The sequence below is a fragment of the Pongo abelii genome, chromosome 13 (assembly GCF_028885655.2).
Source record: "Pongo abelii isolate AG06213 chromosome 13, NHGRI_mPonAbe1-v2.0_pri, whole genome shotgun sequence".
NCBI lineage: Eukaryota > Metazoa > Chordata > Mammalia > Primates > Hominidae > Pongo > Pongo abelii.
Genome location: NC_071998.2, coordinates 83,241,133 through 83,249,881, shown reverse-complemented (window position 1 = coordinate 83,249,881; position 8,749 = coordinate 83,241,133). Strand labels below are relative to the sequence as shown.

The window sequence follows — 8,749 nt, the reverse complement described above, 5'->3', positions numbered from 1 at the left end:
CCCCAGGACTGGCTGAGTCATGGGCCTGGGTGGGACTATCTAGTAGTAAAAAATGCAAAGTCTGGAAAGACATTTCAAAATGCCAATCTTAGGCTCTACATAGTGATGTTATTTACAGGAATAATTGGGGAAGTTGCTAATCTTGTGACCTCTGGAATAACGTCTGGTAGCCATTTAAGTAATTTTGCAAAGGCAGTTTCAGAAACCGTGTACTCCTTAGCCATTACCCCTCAATTCCCCATTCCCCCCAGTCCTAGGCATCAATATAATTTGTCTCTATGAATTTGTCTTTCAATGCATGAACATAGGATGCTTTTTAACTTATTTTGGCCTTTAATTACCTTCAACATTATTTTATTCTTTTGGAATCTGTTATAAGTAGAATTGTTTTCTTAACTTCATTTTCAGTTTGTTCATTGCTACTGTATAGAAATACAACTGATTTTTGTATATTGATCATATATCCTAAAACCTTGCTGAACTCATTTATTAGTTCTAAGAGTTTTTTTTTTTTTTTTTTTTTTTTTTTTGAGACAGAGTTTCGCTCTTGTTGCCCAGGCTGGAGTGCAATGGCACTATCTCCTGAGTAGCTGTGATTACAGGCATGCGCCACCACACACGGCTAATTTTATATTTTTAGTAGAGACGGGGTTTCTCCATGTTGGTCAGGCTGGTCTCGAACTCCTGACCTCAGGTGATCCGCCTGCCTCGGCCTCCCAAAGTGCTGGGATTACAGGCATGAGCCACCACATCTGGCCTGTTAGTTCTAAGAGTTTTTTAGAGGATTCCTTAGGAACAAATTACTTTAAAATATATGAAAAGAGAGATCAACTTCTCCTATACTAATAAGATAAATGCAAATCCAGATTACCACAGGATATGATAAATTCACCTACTAAATTGGCAAAGATCTAAAATTTTGATATCATTGTGTAGATGATATCATTGTGTAGGTGTTGTATCTATTAAGACAAATACTCATACTTTGTCTTCAGAATTCTGAAACCGCCATTGAAAAAGTATAACTGAGACAGTAAAAGAGATCTAACCTAAGACTATACTTTCAGGGATCATTTCTATAGTTCATTACTAAAGAAGTTTCTCTGAACGTGTAGAGCACCCATACAAACAAATGGAAGAACATTCCATGCTCATGGATAGGAAGAATCAATATCGTGAAAATGGCCATACTGCCCAAGGTAACTTATAGATTCAATGCCATCCCCATCAAGCTAACATTGACTTTCTTCACAGAATTGGAAAAAACTACTTTAAAGTTCATATGGAACCAAAAAAGAGCCCACATTGCCAAGTCAATCCTAAGCCAAAAGAACAAAGCCGGAGGCATCACGCTACCTGACTTCAAACTATACTACAAGGCTACAGTAACCAAAACAGCATGGTACTGGTAGCAAAACAGAGATATAGACCAAGGGAACAGAACAGAGCTCTCAGATGTAATACCACACATCTACAACTATCTGATCTTTGACAAACCTGACAAAAACAAGAAATGGGGAAAGGATTCCCTATTTAACAAATGGTGCTGGGAAAACTGGCTAGCCATATGTAGAAAGCTGAAACTGGATCCCTTCCTTACACCTTATACAAAAATTAATTCAAGATGGATTAAAGACTTAAATGTTAGACCTAAAACCATAAAAACCCTAGAAGAAAACCTAGGCAATACCATTCAGGACATAGGCATGGGCAAGGACTTCATGTCTAAAACACCAAAAGCAATGGCAACAAAAGCTAAAATTGACAAATGGGATCTAATTAAACTAAAGAGCTTCTGCACAGCAAAAGAAACTACCATCAGAGTGAACAGGCAACCTACAGAATGGGAGAAAATTTTTGCAATCTACTCATCTGACAAAGGGCTCATATACAGAATCTACAAAGAACTCAAACAAACTTACAAGAAAAAAACAACCCCATCAAAAAGTGGGCAGGAATATGACAGACACTTCTCAAAAGAAGATATTTATGCAGCCAAAAGACACATGAAAAAATGCTCATCATCACTGGCCATCAGAGAAATGCAAATCAAAACCACAATGAGATGCCATCTCACACCAGTTAGAATGGCGATCATTAAAAAGGAAACAACAGGTGCTGGAGACAACGTGGAGAAATAGGAACACTTTTACACTGTTGGTGGGACTGTAAACTAGTTCAACCATTGTGGAAGTCAGTGTGGGGATTCCTCAGGGATCTAGCACTAGAAATACCATTTGACCCAGCCATCCCAGTACTGGGTATATACCCAAAGGATTATAAATCATGCTGCTATAAAGACACATGCACATGTATGTTTATTGCAGCACTATTCACAATAGCAAAGACTTGGAACCAACCCAAATGTCCAACAATAATAGATTAGATTAAGAAAATGTGGCACATATACACCATGGAATACTATGCAGCCATAAAAAATGACGAGTTCATGTCCTTGTAGGGACATGGATGAAGCTGGAAACCATCATTCTCAGCTAACTATCGCAAGGACAAAAAACCAAACACCGCATGTTCTCACTCATAGGTGGGAACTGAACAATGAGAACACTTGGACACAGGAAGGGGAACATCACACACCAGGGCCTGTCGTAGGGTGGGGGGACGGGGAAGGGATAGCATTAGGAGATATACTTAATGTAAATGACGAGTTAATGGGTGCAGCACACCAACATGGCACATGTATACATATGTAACAAACCTGCACGTTGTGCACATGTACCCTAGAACTTAAAGTATAATTATATATATTTATATATATATATATATATAGAGAGAGAGAGAGAGAGAGAGAGAGAGAGATCTAACCTAACTAGCTCCATCTTGCTTCTAACCTCCAAGCTGTCCTTGTTCATTCCTGGGGGTAGGCTGAACTAACTTTGGGAATAACTTAGTTTATAGTTTGAAGCAAAGATGTTAACAGCCCTTTCCCAAAACAAACTCCCTTCTTGCCTGGGAACTAGACTGTCTTTGTAGGACTAACGAATTAGTCAAAAGATTAGAAATTATGGTTTAGGAGTCATGCAGCTGGAGTCTACAAGATTCTGACCCTCCCCAGATTGCTCCTGGGGATAACAACACTATTGTAAAACCTAAGATCACTGCTTGAGATATTTTGCATATCCTGCACTTGATGGACCAGCTGGCACCACCCAGATTGATTAACTGGCTCATCTGATTTTGTGGCCTCCATTCAGGAACTGACTCAGCACAAGACGACAGCTTCAACTCCCTATGATTTCATCTCTGACCCAATCAGCACTCCCAAATCACTGGCGCCACCCCTCACTCATCAAATTATTCTTAAAAACTCTGATCCCCGGCTGGGTGCGGTGGCTCACGCCTGTAATCCCAGCACTTTGGGAGGCGGAAGTGGGTGGATCATGAGGTCAGGAGTTCGAGATCAGCCTGGCCAAGACGGTGAAACCCGGTCTCTACTAAAAATACAAAAATTAGCCAGGCGTGGTGGCACACGCCTGTATTCCCAGCTACTTGGGAGGCTAAGGCAGGAGAATCGCTTGAACCCAGGAGGTGGAGGTTGCGGTGAGCCGAGATCGTGCCACTGCATTCCAGCCTGGGTGACAAGAGCGAAACTATGTCTTAAAGAGGAAAAAAAAAAAGGCCGGGTGTGGTGGCTCATGCCTGTAATCCCAGCACTTTGACAGGCTGAGGCGGGCGGATCACGAGGTCAGGAGATTGAGACCATCCTGGCTAACACGGTGAAACCCCGTCTCTACTAAAAAAATACAAAAAAATTAGCCGGGTGCGGTGGCGGGTGCCTGTAGTCCCAGCTACTCAGGAGGTTGAGGCAGGAGAATGGTGGGAATCCGGGAGGCAGAGCTTGCAATGAGCTGAGATTGCGCCACTGCACTCCAGCCTGGGAGACAGAGCGAGACTCCAAACCAAGAAAAAAAAGAACAATTCTGATCCCCGAATGCCTGGGGAGACCGATTTGAGTAATAATAAAATTTCCATTTCCATACGGCTGTGTGAATTACTCTTTCTCTATTGCAATTCCCCTGTCTTGATAAATTGACTCTGTCTAGTCAGCAGTCAAGGTAAACATTTTAGGTGGTTATACATTTATAAACATATACATTTTATAAACATTTATAAAATATCCTCCTTCTCAACATAACCATCATCCCACTCCCCAATAAAATAATTATCCGTGATCGTCAAGTACCCAGTTTACTTGCTGTTTGACAATTATTATTTTTGAGATGGAGTTTCACTGTTGTCACCCAGGTGGCATGCAGTGGATGCTATCTCGGCTTACTGCAACCTCCACCTCCTGGGTTCAAGGGATTCTCCTGCCTCAGCCTCCTGAGTAGCTGGAATTGCAGGCGCCTGCCACCACATCCAGCTAATTTTTGTATTTGTAGTAGAGGCGGGGTTTCACCATGTTAGCCAGGTTGATCTCGAACTCCTGACCTCAGGGTGATCCACCCACCTAGGCTTCCGAAAGTGCTGGGATTACAGGTGTACCTGCCACTGCCACTGCACCCAGCCTGACAATTATTATTACGCTATCTTTTTCATGAGCGCTCCATCAGGTCAAATCCTGTCCCCAAAAGTTTATTACAAGAGTCTTCTCCATGGTCTTCTGTATCTCAAAATTCCTCCTCTACATTTTCCTCTAGACAGCACCAGATTGACTCAGCAACGTTTACCCCACAAACCTGACCGAACAACTTAAATGGTTTCCAACTGTACGGTGAAACTCCTTTATAAAAGTGTAGTTCTGTATAGAACTTATTTTGATCCTTGACATAACTCTGTAAGAATGGGCAAGGAGAGTTTAAATTCCCCCAATATCCTGGCGCTTCACAACCCCTGGGTCCTAATAAATCCACATGACCCAGTATTCCCTGACCACGTCATGCGTTTATTCATAATAAACAGTTGTTGAACCCTTACCGTGCTCTAGGAGTATACTGATAATGAAAACAAGAGTTTGTTGTGCCCTCTGGACTTGATAATGGGGTAGGAGAACAGAGGATACAAAAGTAAACAAACTGATACCTATGCAGTTACAAAAAGGATCTTGCTACAAGTAGAAACAATAACGGTGTAAGCAAAAGGGAATAATAGTGGGCAATCTACTTGTGTGGGTGGTCAGGGAGGCTTCTCTGAGGAGGTGACATTTAAAAGCATTTATTTGCCTGCTGTGCAGAAAATGACCTGTAGGGAGGTGGGGAGTCAGCCAAGGGAAATGGAAAGAAGCCCGTAAGTTGACCAGATGGCTGAACTCTGCTCCTGCTGTTTCTCTCTTCAAGTCCTTCATTCAGTAAACATTTCCTGAGCACCATGTGATGTTTCCCCGCTCCCCAACCCCGTGATGTGTAAATGTTCTTGTGGATATACACTTTGTGCCCCCTCCAGAGGCTAATGAATAATGATATCTGCTGAACCAGGGAATGGAAGGGCTGTTCTGGTTTTCTTTTCTTTCTTTTTTTTTTGACACGGAGTTTCACTCTTGTCACCCAGGCTGGAGTGCAATGGTGCGATCTTGGCTCACCGCAACCTCCGCCTCCCAGGTTCAAGCGATTCTCCTGCCTCAGCCTCCCGAGTAGCTGGGATTACAGGCATGTGCCACCACACCCAGCGAATTTTGTATTTTTAGTAGAGATGGGGTTTCTCCATGTTGGTCAGGCTGGTCTCGAACTCCCGACCTCAGGTGATCTGCCCGCCTCAGCTTCCCAAAGTGCTGGGATTACAGCTGTGAGCCACCTTGCCTGGCCTGTTTTTTTTTTTTAATACATACAGGGACAGTTGTTTGAGAGAAGCCTGGAAGGGCATGGCACTACAATTTGTGATTTTGCTGAGGCTCCAGGAGCATGGCATTAAGCCACAGTATAAATGAGTATGGAGAGGAGGTGCCTTCCGAGAGACACAGTTCCTGGGTTATCTTTGCCCCTTGTAGTCCCACAGCCGCCTGGCTTCCAGCGGACAGTGGCAGGCTAGTTCGGGAAAGAAAAAAATATTTTCCCTCAACCCTCTCTGAGTTCTTCGTTGAGATGGACTGCTAGAACAAAATACAGATTAACAAGAGAAAAGCAAACAAGTTTATTAACATGACTACCTTATAAATACAAGGGAGATAACTGAGAGAAATGAGACAATCTCAAGAGTAGATCTCAAAGAGTTAGCTTCAGACTTATGTACCATCATTCCCTGATACAAATAATGAAAGGTGTGGGCCAGACCACCCTCATCCTCTGCTAGGACTACCTGGCCAAGAGGTGCAGGGTAAACAAAAGCCAGGTTTGTGATGCAGATTGAGCTTGTGCTTTTTGCATTAGTAAGAGTTTCCAAGGCCGGGAATGGTGGCTCATGCCTGTAATCCCAGTACTTTGGGAGGCTGAGGCGGGCGGATCACCTGAGGTCCGGAGTTTGAGATCAGCCTGACCAACATGGAGAAACCTTGTCTCTACTTAAAAAAAAAAAAACACAAAATTAACTGGGCGTGGTGGTGCATGCCTGTAATCCCCACTACTCGGGAGGCTGAGGCAGGAGAATTGCTTGAACCCAGGAGGTGGGGGTTGCGGTGAGCCGAGATCATGCCATTACACTCCAGCCTGGGCAAAAAGAGCGAAACTCTGTCTCAATAAAATAAAATAAAATAAAATAAATCAAGAATTTGCAGTGATTTAGTCATCCTTTTCTTCCTGGCATAGAGAGGAAAACACCATTACAAATGCAGATTTTCTTTATAGAATAAGTTTCTCTTACAAAAGGATAACTGTTGACCGTTTTCAGAGCTTCTCCTGTGTCTGCTGTTTCCCAAAATCACCAGTTGAAAGTAATCGTTTGTCAAAGAGGCTTATTTGGAATGGCAATATACTGGTCTCCTACAGACATGTTTTGGGGTGGCGCGTGCTGAACTCCACCATTGGCTCCCTCTCCCTTTAATAGAAATGTAAATAACATTTATAGGAGGCCATTGATTTCCACTGAGCTCCTGCGCCAGCTCCAACAGACCAAAGCAAGATGGAGTCCCTCCTGCTAAAGTTTGATGTCACCAAACTGAAACTAAGTTAACTGACCTGAGAAATCAGGAGAGAGAGAGATAAAAGTCAGATTCCCAAACAGGCCAGTTTTAGCTGGCTTGATAAGGGAGTCTCCTCTGCTTCAACCCTTACAAGGAAAGCAACTTTGAACGTACCAATTTGCTTTTTGTTCTTTGTTTCTGCTTTCTTCATCCTTTTACCTAAGGATTAAGCTCTGATTTTTTATCTTGCCCAAATTCCTATCTAAGGGGTCTGGAGAATCATGCCCTACAAATCATATCGGATGGGTTTTATTTAACCCTGTATATCGTGACTTACTTTCCAATCTGACTCTGGCATAACAAGGAAGAAAATCAAAATATTTTACCCCAAATCATGTTTCTCTGCCATATCTTGAAATGGCCCTGCCAAGTCATGTCTTATAGGAAACATCCACATTCTACAAAGAATCCCCTTTCCCCCTTTTATTTATTCATTTATTTTTTTATTTTTTTACCTTCCTTCCTTTCCAGATCCAGGAGATAATCAACTAAGAGCCAGGCACCCTTTAAGTCCAGTAAGAAACATTTTACAGCCTGCTCTCTCTGAAGTCTACTATCTGAGAGCTTCCTCTGCACGATAAAACTTGGTCTCCACAATCCTTTATCTTAACCTGAACATTTCCTTTCTATTGATCCCAGGTCTTCAGATAAATTCAACAAATTGTCAACCAGAAAATGTTTAAATTTACCTATAGCCTGGAAGCCCCCTCTTTGAGTTGTCCCGTCTTGCAGAACCAAACCAATGTATTTCTTAAATGTATTTGATTGATGTCTCGTGCCTCCCTAAAATATATAAAATCAAGCTGTGCCCCGACCACCTTGGGCACATGTTCTCAGTGTTATAAAGTTTCAGTGCCACAAAAGAAACAGCACTCGAATATTAAATTTTCTTTTAATTATCAGCAAGGCAAGGTACTTCTATAGAAGGGTGTGCCCTCACAGATGGAGCAATGGTGAGCACACACTTGGACAAGGGAGGGGAAGGGGTTCTTATTCCTGACCCCCGCTGCTGTGTCGTTCTCCTATTGGCTAGGGTTAGACCGCACAGGCTAAGCTAATTCCAATTGGCTAATTTAAAGAGAGTGACAGGGTGAGTGGTTTGGTGGGAAAAATGGTTATCACAGAGCAGGTAATCGGAATGAGCCAGGGTGGAGCAGGTAATTGGAATGAGTCAGAGTGCAGTAGGTAATCGGAATGAGTCAGGGTGGAGTAGGTAATCGAAAAAGGTTGATTTATGAGGAAGTTTAATTTTGTAAAAATACACAATTCGCTGGGTGTGGTGGTGCATGCCTGTAATCCCAGCTACTCGGGAGGCTGAGGCAGGAGAATCGCTTGAATCAAAACGTTGATTCATGAAGAAGTTAATTTAAAAAGTAGAAGTCAAAGAATTGAACATACTGATATACTGACTGTTTGAAAAGAAATTTAGAACTCATATCTAACATCAAGATCACCTGAGGGCTGTGTCACGGGCCATGGTCACTCATATTTGGCTCAGAATAAATCTATTAAAGGTTTATTCTCAACATATCCATCCAAAATACTCATTTGCCCACATTGCAGAGATGAGCTCTCGAAACCCCTTCTTGTTCTGAGGGTTGCATGGTTGGTGAACTGTTCTTTGGTCAAATAAACTCTGTTAAACTTATCTTGTCTGATATTTTTCTTTATCAGGAA

The 8,749-nt window shown here is 42.4% G+C and overlaps 1 pseudogene; it reads left to right on the top strand.

Annotated features, from left to right (window-relative positions):
* Window positions 1–1,051: 1,051 nt before the first annotated feature.
* On the top strand, window positions 1,052–1,136 carry LOC112135082 (small nucleolar RNA U3; annotated as a pseudogene).
* The last annotated feature ends 7,613 nt before the right edge of the window (window positions 1,137–8,749 follow it).